Source organism: Ranitomeya imitator, chromosome 3, assembly GCF_032444005.1.
Source record: "Ranitomeya imitator isolate aRanImi1 chromosome 3, aRanImi1.pri, whole genome shotgun sequence".
NCBI lineage: Eukaryota > Metazoa > Chordata > Amphibia > Anura > Dendrobatidae > Ranitomeya > Ranitomeya imitator.
The window spans coordinates 224,047,148-224,061,158 of NC_091284.1; the positions used below are offsets into that span (position 1 = coordinate 224,047,148).

A 14,011-nucleotide genomic window follows, 5' to 3' on the forward strand; every position below is an offset into this window, starting at 1 on the left:
CCAAACAGGGGTTTACCCCAACATATGGGGTATCAGCGTACTCAGGACAAATAGGACAACAACTTTTGGGGTCCAATTTCTCCTGTTACCTTTGGGAAAATACAAAACTGGGGGCTAAAATATAATTTTTGTGGGAAAAAAAAAGATTTTTTATTTTCACGGCTCTGCGTTATAAACTGTAGTGAACCACTTGGGGGTTCAAAGTTCTCACAACACATCTAGATGAGTTCCCTGGGGGGGTCTAGTTTCCAATATGGGGTCACTTGTGGGGGGTTTCTACTGTTTAGGTACATTAGGGGCTCTGCAAACGCAATGTGACACCTGCAGACCATTCCATCTAACTCTGCATTCCAAATGGCGCTCCTTTCCTTCTGAGCCCCCCATGCGCCCAAACAGTGGTTCCCCCCACATATTGTGTATAATCGCACTCAGGACAAATTGGGCAACAAATTTTGGGGTCCAATTTCTCGTTATCCTCGGGAAAATACAAAACTGGGGGCTAAAAAATAATTTTTGTGGGAAAAAATTTTTGTTTTATTTTTACGGCTCTGCATTATAAACTTCTGTGAAGCCCTTGGTGGGTCAAAGCGCTCAAAACACATCTAGATAAGTTCCTTAGGGGGTCTACTTTCCAAAATGGTGTCACTTGTGGGGGGTTTCAATGTTTAGGCACATCAGTGGCTCTCTAAACGCAACATGGCGTCCCATCTCAATTCCTGTCAATTTTGCATTGAAAAGTCAAACGGCGCTCCTTCCCTTCCGAGCTCTCCCATGCGCCCAAACAGTGGTTTACCCCCACATATGGGGTATCAGCGTACTCAGGACAAATTGTACAACAACTTTTGGGGTCCAATTTCTTCTCTTACCCTTGGGAAAATAAAACATTGGGGGCAAAAAGATAATTTTTGTGAAAAAATATGATTTTTTATTTTTACGGTTCTGCATTATAAACTTCTGTGAAGCACTTGGTGGGTCAAAGTGCTCACCACACCTCTAGATAAGTTCCTTAGGGGGTCTACTTTCCAAAATGGTGTCACTTGTGGGGGGTTTCAATGTGTAGGCACATCAGTGGCTCTCCAAACGCAACATGTCGTCCCATCTCAATTCCTGTCAATTTTGTATTGAAAAGTCAAACTGCGCTCCTTCCCTTCCGAGCTCTCCCATGCGCCCAAACAGTGGTTTACCCCCACATATGGGGTATCGGTGTACTCAGGAAAAATTGTACAACAACTTTTGGGGTCCATTTTCTCCTGTTACCCTTGGTAAAATAAAACAAATTGGAGCTGAAGTAAATTTGTTGTGAAAAAAAGTTAAATGTTCATTTTTATTTAAACATTCCAAAAATTCCTGTGAAGCACCAGAAGGGTTAATAAACTTCTTGAATATGGTTTTGAGCACCATGAGGGGTGCAGTTTTTAGAATGGTGTCACACCTGGGTATTTTCTATCATATAGACCCCTCAAAATGACTTCAAATGAGATGTGGTCCCTAAAAAAAAATGTTGTAAAAATGAGAAATTGCTGGTGAACTTTTAACCCTTATAACTCCCTAACAAAAAAAAATTTTGGTTCCAAAATTGTGCTGATGTAAAGTAGACATGTGGGAAATATTACTTATTAAGTATTTTGTGTGACATATATCTGTGATTTAATTGCATAAAAATTCAAAGTTGGAAAATTGCGAAATTTTCATAATTTTCACCAAATTTCCGTTTTTTTTACAAATAAACACAGGTACTATCAAATAATTTTTACCACTATCATGAAGTACAATATGTCACGAGAAAACAGTGTCAGAATCACTGGGATCCGTTGAAGCGTTCCAGAGTTATAACCTCATAAAGGGACAGTGGTCAGAATTATAAAAATTGGCCCGGTCATTAACGTGCAAACCACCCTTGGGGGTAAAGGGGTTAAGTAGATAGGGATTAAGGATTAAAATAAATTATAGTTTCGTACCATCCTTTAACCTCAGTTTTTCATCAGTGATTTAAAACTATGAAAAATAAATAACATACAAAGCTTTTCCTTCTATCTATTACAATGTTATATGGCTTTCAGAATGCTGATCGGTTTGTTCACAGCAAGTTTGATCTGTGACTCAGGTCAAAACTGGACATGTTTCATGTTTTGGTGTGGATCACTTGGTTTGCAAGAATTCTAGGACATGTGAATAGCCCCATGGAGAAATAGTAGAATAATATTCCATTGGTACATATTTATATTATAATTAACACCTGGGCCGACCATGGCTCTAATATGAACCATTGTCACCGCAGAACCCTTGGCCTATAATTTAATCGACCAAAGTATATTAAGAATGTATTCAAATATTCTATTTATTCTATTATGTCCTCAATATACTTGGGTTGATTAAATCAGTTAATCAAGCCAAATGTAAGTAGTGTATATGCATATGACATTATGTGTACTATATATACTGTGGTAGATCGACTCACTTGGCTTCACAAAGAGGAAGACATAGGAACCATTTCTATTTAATGTCCGGTAGTTTATTGCAATCCTTATAAACCAGGTCACCAGAAAATGTAATTACAGCCTTTGTTCGGCACAAGGTAAAACAAGAAGTAACAAGTGCATACTATAGTGCTGGTTAGCCCACCTGGCTTAGAGTCCAGCTTCTTAGTCCTTTTAGCAAAGACCCGGAGATCTGTGCACCTCCACACAGACCGCTCTGGAGTTCACAACTTCAGGGACACCCTCCACCAAATGACTTAGAAGGCTGACTATTGACCTTCTAAACCTAACCCTGGGGAGGAGATATGCTGAACAGCCTCCCACCTGCTCATTAGCTGTTCACTTAAAAAAACCTATCCCTTAAAATGGCAGATTAACCCCTCTCAGCACTTAGTGTGCTGGAGAAATTTCCCTAGGTTCATATGACTGAAGCTAACAAACTCAGTGATACATATCTCCCATCCAGTACTTTACCAGTGACTTTGTCACAATATATACAGCGGGTAAATTAAGTATTGACCATGTCACCAATTTTCTAAGTACCGTATATACTCAAGTATAAACCGACCCGAGTATAAGCCGAGACCCCTAATTTTGCCACAAAAAAACTGGGAAAACTTAATGACTCGAGTATAAGCCTAGGGTGGAAAATGCAGCAGCTACCGGTAAATGCCAAAAATAAAAATAGATAGCAATAAAAGTAAAATTAATTAAGACATCAGTAGGTTAAGTGTTTTTGAATATCCATATTGAATCAGGAGCCCCATATAATGCTCCATATAGTTCATGATGGGCCCCATATAATGCTCCATACAAAATACGCCCCATATAATGTTCCATACAGTTTATGATGGGCCCCATAAGATGCTCCATATTACAATATTCCCCATGTAATGCTGCACAAATGTCGATTATGACCCCATAAGATGCTCCATAGAGACATTTGCCCCATACAATGCTGCACAAATGCTGATTATGGCCCCATAATATGCTCCATAGAGATATTTGCCCCCATATAATGCTGCACATGGCCCCATAAGATGTTCCATAGAAATATTTGCCCCATATAACACTGCACATGGCCCCATAAGATGCTCCATAGAGATATTTGCCCCATATAATGCTGCACATGGCCCCATAAGATGTTTCATAGAAATATTTGCCCCATATAACACTGCACATGGCCCCATAAGATGCTCCATAGAGATATTTGCCCCATATAATGCTGCACATGGCTCCATAAGATGCTCCATAGAGATATTGCCCCATAAAACGCTGCACATGGCCCCATAAGATGCTCCATAGAGATATTTGCCCAATATAATGCTGCACATGGCCCCATAAGATGATCCATAGAAATACTTGCCCCATATAATGCTGCACATGGCCCCATAAGATGCTCTATAGACACATTTTCCCCATATGCTGTTGCTGCGATAAAAAAAATCACATATTCACCTCTCGTCGCTCATGCCCTCAGCACTTGCTATACTCACCTTTCCCGTTCCACCACTGAGCGCCGCTGAGTGTCTTATGCATCCTCTGCACTGACTGTTCAGGCAGAGGGCGGCGAGCACACTAACCACGTCATCGCGCCCTCTGACCTGAGCGTCACTGCAGAGGGAGCAGAAGATGGAGCGGCGCCGACGGTGGAACGTGGGACAGGTGAATATGGCCCCGTTATACTCACTTGCTCCTGGCGCGGGTCCTGGTTTTCCAGGCACCGGGAGCTTCTTTCTGTATTGAGCAGTCACATGGTACCGCTCATTACAGTAATGAATATGCGGCTCCACCCCTATGGGAGTGGAGTCGGGTCCATATTCATTACTGTAATGAGCGATACCATGTGACCGCTCAATACAGGAAGAAGCTGTCAGCGCCCGGAGAATCAGGAACCTGCAGGGATCACGCCAGGAGCAGGTGAGTATGATTACACAGCTGTCGCTCCCCCTCCCCTGCCGACCCCTGGGTATGACTCGAGTATAAGCCGAGAGGGGCAATTTCAGCCTAAAAAAATGGGCTGAAATTCTCAGCTTATACTTGAGTATATAAGGTAAATATATTTCTAAAGCTGCTATTGATATGAAATTCTCAACACATGTTAGTAACAAACCATCCAGTCCACACAGGCAAAGAAATCAAACCATAGATGTCCATAAACTAAGTTATGTGTAATAATGAGAAATGACACAGTGAAAAAGTATTGAACATATAAAGAAAAAGAGGTACAAAAAGACATGGTAAGTCATGACAACAGCTGAAATCTGTCAGTAATTAGAAAGCAATCCTGTCACTAAGTGAAAAATGCTAATATTTCAACTGGCACAACTGATGGCCAATTAAAAGGTGTCTCATTACCAACATGCCACAGAACAAACATCTCATGAGGGGTAAAACCAGTAAGTATTTTCAAGATCTTCGCAACCTTATTGTTACAAAACATATTGTTGGCATTGGTTACAGGAGAATTTCTAAACTACTGAAGATTCTAATAAAAACTGTTGGGGCCATAATCCAGAAGTGGGAAGAACATCATTTCACCATAAACTGGCTATGATCAGGTGCTCCCCGCAATATTTCAGATAGAGGAGTGAAATGAATTATCAGAAGAATTGTCCAAGAGCCAAGGACCACCTGTGGATACCTATGGCATGCATGCTTACCACAAAACACTCCATTGCTAAAAAAAAGTAAGCAAGCAAAATTTAGACAAGCCTGTGAAATATTGGGAGAATATAGTCTGGTCAGATGAGACTACAATTGAATTATTTGGTTGCCATAATGCACACCATGTTTGAAGGTCAAAAGGCACTGCATATCACCCCCAAAACACCATACCAACAGTAAAGTTTGGAGGTGGGAACATTATGGTGTGGGGCTGTTTTTCAGCATACGGCACTTCTCGTTATTACATGTAACTTATTTTATGGACATACATAGTTTGATTTCTTTGCCTCTGTGGATTGGATGGGTTGTTATTGACATCCAGTGAGAATTTCATGTTAATAATTCCTTTAGAAATATATTTACTTAGATATGATGGTGATATGATCAATACTTATTTAACCCGCTGAATGATATTTTTTGTCCAGGGCTCAGTACCCTTTATCAGCACTCATTAAGGTTGTGAAGTACTACTTTTAATAGTGGTATCTTTGTAATACCATTGTAACCTCCAATTCAGGATAGCTGATTAGCACATTTTTTCTGGCACTATTTTCTCAGCACAGTAGAATTTTTTTTGCCACTCTTATGAAAGCATTGTGTTATATTACTATTTAAAGGATTATTGAATGGGTAAAATTGCAATATCCCTGTTAAGACGAAGAACTTTTCAATTAATCTTTAAAGAACCCATCCAGGTTTTTTTTTTTATTTCAGCGCTGGAGTCATGCCACTAACATAAAGTCCATGACCCTACTAATGTGCTTATTAATCACCATCTTCAGCGCTGGTATCTTGTGACAGCAACTTTTGACTGACCGGAAGTCATTAGGAATGGTCGCAATCTCTTAATGTAAGTTTATGAGCCTTGTTCTGGCTGTCATAGACTTACACTGAGGTGTGACTTCCGGATTGTCCAGCAAACACTGCAGCAATTAGACTGGCCATATCCTGCAGAAGATTTATCGGAGTAGCGCTGATAAAAGAAGAAGATTCCAGCTGGTAATTATGATACTAGGTGCAGGGGACTTCGAATAGTGGCACTACTCCAGCGGTAAAATAAAAAAAAATAAAAAAATTACTGGGGTGTTGCTTTAACTAAAAGTCCTCTTCATTCTCAAGAATAGAGGGATTTTTCATTCTCTGGTGTTGTCTAGGTTACCAACCACATCTGCAGTCTATCACAGGCGACCATTTTCTTAGGCATTTTTTTTTTTTTTGAGTACTTGAAAACGCTGCTCCTAGGTTGGCCCAACCCTCCTCCGATGCCGCAGAGGCAAGGCTGTCATTGCTTGCAGCATTGGCTATTGCACAGTTCAGGCCAGCAGTACAACCATGCGGCCGATCCTAACAGTTAATCTTCAGGAGCGCACCGAACCCAGACAAGCAGTAGCAGGGAGGCAGTGAAGCTGTGGGCTCCCGAACAAAGATTGTGAGACCACCATTACAAGCTGTATGGCAACAATTCATATCTACTTTTCAATTTATAATCTTAAGTAGCACTTAGTACTACAATGAAAAAACATAATGTCCTTGGTTAACATAGGTCCAAGCTACAACTATTACAAAGTAAGACATGTATCTAAATTCTAAAATATAAGTTGAGTGGACGTCAAGCATGCGCATCTCTACGCCATTCAAGGCAGAGCTCTCCAGAGCCTTGCTACCTGGATCCATAGCCTTGTTCTCAGTACTGCCGGGAGCCCCTGCTGTCTGACCCCCAGCGATGAGTAAGTAATGGCTAATAGGCACTTACTACATAATATTGCACATAGCATTTACCCTCTTTCCAATATACAAACCCTACTTGTATAGGTTTACCCTCTAATTAAATCTAGTATCAACTAATCACCTAAAATCAATGCAAAATCAGAGAACATTTCTTGTACCCAAATTTTGAAATTTTCACCCACAGTAACAAAGTATTGAGCTTCGAAACGCGTTGAATAAACCACCCGAACATCTTATAACTATATCTCGATCCATCAGTTGTTGCAGCAGCAGCGCGGATTTTATCCACATTCATCTATTATAAAAGTATTGTTCATAGCATCCTTGAACAAAAGCAAATTGCATAAAGGTTTTTGAATAAATTCAGCATATACATAAAGTGAATACTGCCCGATTCTTGACCCTTCTCTCTTTTTTTGCTTCCTAATACACCCCTCACTCCATCATGGTCACCGGTGGATTCCACAGTTGCCATGGAAACATATGAGACAGAAGTAACCGCCCTTTGGACTGCGGGAAGGTGAAACCCGTGGAATTTACATTAGCAACAGTGACAAGGCGATCCAATCCTAGAAGAATATGCCGTGACATCACGAGCTACAACGGTGCCGAGATGGAAGAACCGATATTAAAACACACAATTGTCACTATGCAGGGGCTGTCTGTACCACTCACAGTGCAGATCCATTTTTATTGTCAGGATTAACCATTTAAGTGTCAGGTATACAAAACAATATGAAATGCTGCTAGTACTGAGATCGCTGGTTTTTCAAAAATGGAAAGGAAGGGTTACTGGCTGCAGTGAAACTACACTCCGAAGCTTCCTTCCCTCCCTTCCTTCTCTTTCCCCGTCCCTCCCTCTTCTGCTCTCCTTGTCTTTTATAATGTCTTATCATTTAGCACAGACGGGAATCATAATCGTTAGACTGTTGCCATGACACCTATCAGGTCACAAAGTGCTCCTGTCAGCCACCTCCCTGTGCCCGGAAGAAAGCCCTGGTACCATGCTGATTTCACTGGGCAAAAATGTAATTGTGCTGCAGGCCAAGTAGGCGAAGGCATCGGGCCATAGCGCGGCCTCATCATTGCTGGACCCCAGACTACACGCCAGCGTGTTCTCACGTCTACCATAGCATTTACACGTCTTAATGATTCATATACAATGATTTAAACAACCACATGAATTATAAACGAGCTATGCAGAATACATAACCTGTAATGAAAGCGCAGCTTGAAATATGGAAATACTGATACCAAGTATTAAATCTCATATATTAGCAATAGACTTGTATTATAAAACTTCCCAGAATTAGATTTCAGAACATCATCAAAACATTAGATTTTTTTTTGAATAATTCAGTCTCAGTCTATATCTCACTAAATGTAATTTTTGCAATTAAGAGCGAACACAACGTGCGTCTGAGACATTAGTCATACCGCTATGGATTAAAACGCAGGGAAACGTTGATTTAATAAAATTGGCCTGCTATTGAATCAACTAGGAACGTAGCCGCAGAATACTGTAAATGGTAGCAAACACTTGGCTGTATTCCCACCAGTGAGTAATAGGATCCTACATTTGGCACAGGTAGGAAGTGGATGCGACTACTTCATTACCGGCTTACAGGTCCTCAGGGACGTAAAGGTGATGAGCTCTTAAGAAAAAGGTGCAACTTAAGCATATCAGTTCCAACTTGCACTGATGAAGATTTGTTAAACCAAACCACAATACAACATCTATTTTGTGACTAAAATAAAGCCATAAACCTATGAAAACCAATATAAATAAACACAGAAGTATATAGAAATATCCCTACAGTATAGTGAATAATAAACTGAAACAACTTTCCCTTTCCTGAATGGGTCAAAAGGCTGTCACCCAAGGGCCACATAAACCTAGAATTGGCCCAGGTTTAGATATTCTGGCAAAGTCCTAGTGGGCTCCTATCCAGCTTATAAGAGCTAGAATTTTATTATTTATCGGTCAATAAAGTTGCATCAGGGCTTGTTTTTTTGTGGTACGAGCTGCAGTTTGTATCATTACTATTTTAGGGTGCATTTGACTTTCTAATCTCTTTTTACTCCATTTTTTGGGAGGCAAAGAGACCATAAGGGATCACTCAACCGAGCGAAGACATACAGGTATATACAATATACAGGAGGAGATAAAAAACAGCAGATTTATACTATTTACAGGAGAGACGACATACAGGTATATACTATATACAGGAGATGACATACAGGTGTGTATTATATATCAGGAAGATTACAAACATGTATATACTGAGGGGAAAATGAGAGGTGTGAGGTGAAAATGAGAGGTGTGAGGTGAAAATGAAAAGGTGAGAGTGCAAAATGAGAGGAGTGAGGGAAAATAGTGGAGTGATCAGAAAATGACAGATGTGAGGTCGAAATGACAAGTGTTAGGGGGGAATTAGAGGAGTGAGGGGGGACATGAGAGGTGTGAGGGAGAAAATGAGAGATGTGAGAGAGAAAATGAAAGTCGTGAGGAGGAAAATGAGAGGCGTCATGGGAAAATAAGAGAAGCGAGGTGCTATAACTAACCACAGATATTTACTATGCCCAGGCAACGCCGGGCTCTTCAGCTAGTATATCTATAAAAGTATTACCTACCTATGCATGATGGACTGGCAGCATTTATTAGGCCAGATAATTGAATTGCTATTTTATTGTAGGTCTTTAATAGAAACTTGTTGTTATCAATGACAATTAAACTGTGATATTACTTGAATTCTCGCAGCATATGTGACTCCAAAATGTCATGGACCAACAATACAGTAATGACTTCTATGGTCTCTAGTGTATAGTCACCTTCCATCTACACTAATAGGTCTCATTGAAACCAGATGCAATCTGTCTAATGGCTGAATATTGACTTCCTAGATTCACACATATGTATCCAAAGAGGAAAATGATCCTGCTTCTTGGCTATGTGGTAAGCTTAATGCAATATTTAGCTTGAATTAGCACTTATTATGACAGTGTAGGATTCATGCGAGGTGGGAGATTGGTTGGCTGCACTGTGCTCTAATGCATTTATTCTAGAAAACGCTTTTGTTCCAAGCTTTGAGCTCTAGTGATTTCTTCTCATATATAATAAAACATTAAGAAACATTAAGGCCTTCACTTAAAAAAAAAAAAAGCAACACAAAACGTCATCATGCAATTCCATGCATTCTTTAGTATGGGTGAACTAAGTGATTTGTGGACAATGTGGGCTCTGGATGACATATAGACTAAGAAGGAGACTAGAGACCAAGACTGCAGCTCTGAGATACCAGATTGGGCAACCACATCCAGGTTCTCATTGTATAGGCACTGGCAGGTTTAGAGGAAGCAGATCATTTTGGAGAAAAATATATCACAAATCTACAACAAATAGTCTATGTGGAAAAATAGTGGTGGTATTTATAAGTATACCAGATTTGGGTATATATTGGCAGAAGGCTCTATAGGTCTACTACTAATGCAAAATCGATATCAACCAATCATATCCTAGGGATCATGTGCAATTTACAGAAATTGGAGAAGTGACCTAGTCATCAATATACGAGACCCAAGTGTTGTTTTGTAATCTCAAATATGAATTACAAGATGTGCACAGACTCCTATGAGTTAAAAAAAAGAAGAAGCTATACAGAAGAGGCAGGAATCATGCGTTCCCTAGTGCAGGAATTAAATTGTGTGTGCTGATGTAGGGTATGTACTTTATTTTATGTAATATACTGTTGATTAGTCTTTTTTTAACTTCCAAGGCTCATTCATAAGGTTTGATGGTACAAGACGTAAATGTCATGAATTATTAACATGAATGGATGCAGACTGGAGGAGAGGCCTATGGTGTTCGTCTTGCTATGGGTACGTGTCTTCATGATCCAACACTGTGTGATCTAATACTCAATATCTATAAGGGGTAGAATTTTTTTTTTCCAATTCTCTCTCAAGTTGCAACGTCGTAGATAAAATCAGTAATGATAAGCGTATTGGTAAAATAAATCCAATCCAATTTGGCGGATGTGTAGCCCTCCAGCATTACTGTTTGGAGAACCCAACGGCCTACTCTCCATTGTTATAGTAATAGGCGATAATAAAAAAATCATTGCACACAGTAACTGAGTCATTGCTGCTAGATTACCAGCCATTGTAATTATCCCGACTGGATTTAGCACGAAACTGAACCCTGCGCGCCGCACACCGTGTGAGTGTTCATCTATGGAAATGAATGCTATATATAGATTTATAAGCACCCAAAGGTGTTTCACAATCAATTACTCAGCTAAATCTAAGAAAATACATTGTAATGTAAGTACCTGCTGAAACCATTGGGAGAGGGAGAGAGGATGCGGGAAGGATTGGCACAGAGGGGTGGGGGATGAGTGATGATGGGTGAGAGCATGGGGCAGGGAGGAAGGGGAGAGAAAGGATGCAGGGACCCAAGCCAAGCAGATAACATGCTCCGAGATATGCACTGGAAATAATAATGTGGCTGCTCTGCGGGGATTGGGAGCTTAGCTGGGAAATGAGACTTAATTCACTGCATGTCAATACGGAGCAGATAAAAGCAGGTGGTGCAATCTCAGTGACCCAGATTAATAGTCACTATTGCAAATCACTGTCAGCGGATACAAATATTCTGCTATATGAAACCCCAATAATATGCACACTATTATCATAAAATATGTCACCCTTACCGTTCATCCTCCTAAGAAGCCCTGATGGGCTCCGTGTGTCTCTACGGGATCCATTCTTAATCTCCATAGAAAGAAATGAATCGTAAATTTAGAATCCTCTCCTTCTTATGTTCTGCTGCATTCCCTTCTGCCCAGCAGTATAGTGAGCGCCTCTGCATGCAGGTCGGTGCTGTATACAGAGGTACATGGAGCTGGCTGTATACTGCGTCCGCACTGAGCATGCTCGCAGCATCCCTGGGGATTTAAATCCTTCCACGTGACCCCGGTCTGTCAGGCAGAGTGAGAAGATTTAACCCCCTGCCTGTCATATTACACATGAAAACTGGACACATTTAAAAAAAGAATAGAAATATTGACTACTAGGGTTGTACAATGAATAAGGAAAGTGCAATCAGGCCTTGACATTATAAATTGTAATCCAATCATTGCTGTTCTTTAATTTATAATGCTGTTGATAACGAAGAATTGGGGAAGATTTCATCATATATTTATGTTGCTGTATCTGGATTTGAAGTCTACTTGGTGCATTGCAGAATTATCTGGAGAATGCATCATCATCATCATCATCATCACCCTGAGAACAGATTCCTCTAGTATCAGTAAATGAAAAAACATCTGCATTTTTCTCCACTCATCATGTAGAAAAAGGAAGAAAAGTACAGAAGTAAGGAAGACAGCAATGGTTAAAAAAATATCAGGGATGAAGTGAGAAGCCATAAACCATCCTAAATATGCAAGACTGGCAGAGTGTGAAATACAGACACCTGTATGTCAGACTGCGTGTTTACATTCCTATATCCATGAAGCATGCCAGGTATTTTAATAATACACAATAGTGTCCTGCTTATAAAATAAGCTGACACATTGACAGGTCTGTGAGGCCGATCATGTCTTCTATCTTAGGACGTATTGAGTGGCATTGATATAAAAATATCAAAGAACTTACAAAAGGACTCCTAATACTAATAAAAAATATATGTATATACATAAAACAAAGAAATATACTAATATATATAAAAGGCCACAAAAGGGTAAATCAGATAAAAAGCCTTTATTTATAATAGTATGGCAACATTAGCACAAAAGTGCATGTGCTTGGGGAATAAATATACACAGGTGTACAGGTAAAATATACGATAAAAATATATATCTAAAAGCAGTCCCACAATCTGATTATAAGCGCATGTATAAAAGAAGGTTATTATGTGCATACAAGGGAGATAGTGTTACAAGTGAAAAGAAGTGCTGAGTCTAATATAAAAAAATTAAATAAATTTGTACAAATGTGTCCTCAATAAAACAGTGTGCAAATAAGTGTAACCATAAGTTTATGTGCAAAATTGCGTATGAAAAGAGACAAAGTCTACTATGTGCCGTATGTCCTCCACTGCACAATAAAATCAAAAACATGCGCACCAATATCCGCTGTAAGATATGTGGGAATAGACAAAATGCTGAACGTATATATACACAGAGCACCCCGACGCGCGTTTCGGTGATTCCTTCGTCAGGGGGAGCTGTCACGGCAGGCCCTGCCCATTACATGACATCAATGTATTAGAAAAGTCATCGATTTGTCGTTTTTGTCACATTGCTAATCATTCTTTACAGCTTTTCCTAAGTAAGTTTCACCCACCTTTTCTGGAGACCTGGATGGCATTGATACCAAGTTATGCTAAGACAAGTAGGCATGGCAGCAGGGGTTGGGTAGATTTTGAGATATTTGAGAACTGGAAAAAGCGAGGCCATAGACCTTTGTATGCAGCTGTATTAGCTTATCTATTGTTTTCGCACAACTTTCACCATTGTAATGTCGGAAATGGAATGTTTTTTGTTCTTTAACTTAATAGTAAGGAACCTTTCAATGTAGCCAGTGGAGTCCACTGCATAATAATAATAATAATCTTTACATAAGGCTAACATATTCTGCAGCGCTTTACAGTTTGCACACATTATCATTGCTGTCCCCGATGGGGCTCATAAAACTCCCCATCAGTATGTCTTTGGAGTGTGGGAGGAAACCCACACAAACATGGGGAGAACATACAAACTCCTTGCAGATGTTGTCCTTGGTGGGATTTGAACCCAGGACTCCAAGCCTGCAGTGCTAACCACTGTGCTGCCCTAAATATGGAACTTCAGAGTACAAAATTAATTTGTGTATATTATATCATGCATTTATTTTTGTGTATGAAACCAAATAAAAACATGTTAAAAAAACTGGTCATCATAGGTGTGTAAGGGACATGCTGCCCACATTTTCCCTTAACCCCTTAGTGACAGAGCCAATTTGGTACTTAATGACGAAGCCAATTTTTACAATTCTGACCACAGTCATTTTATGAGGTTATAGCTCTGGAACGCTTCAACGTATCGCACTGATTTTTAGATTGTTTTTTCATGACATACTGTACTTCATGTTAGTGG

At 39.8% G+C, this 14,011-nt stretch overlaps 1 protein-coding gene across 2 annotated transcripts in view; it reads right to left on the bottom strand.

Moving 5' to 3' along the window:
- PLEKHA6 (pleckstrin homology domain containing A6) overlaps window positions 1-11,799 on the bottom strand; it is a 234,861-nt gene extending 223,062 nt beyond the window's left edge. Inside the window, exon 1 of one of the 2 annotated variants that reach the window (XM_069756182.1) lies at window positions 11,585-11,799. The gene's annotated coding sequence lies outside the window, so the exon portion shown is untranslated. The remainder of the gene's footprint in view (window positions 1-11,584) is intronic. The other variant, XM_069756183.1, reaches the window with a different exon arrangement.
- Window positions 11,800-14,011: the final 2,212 nt, after the last annotated feature.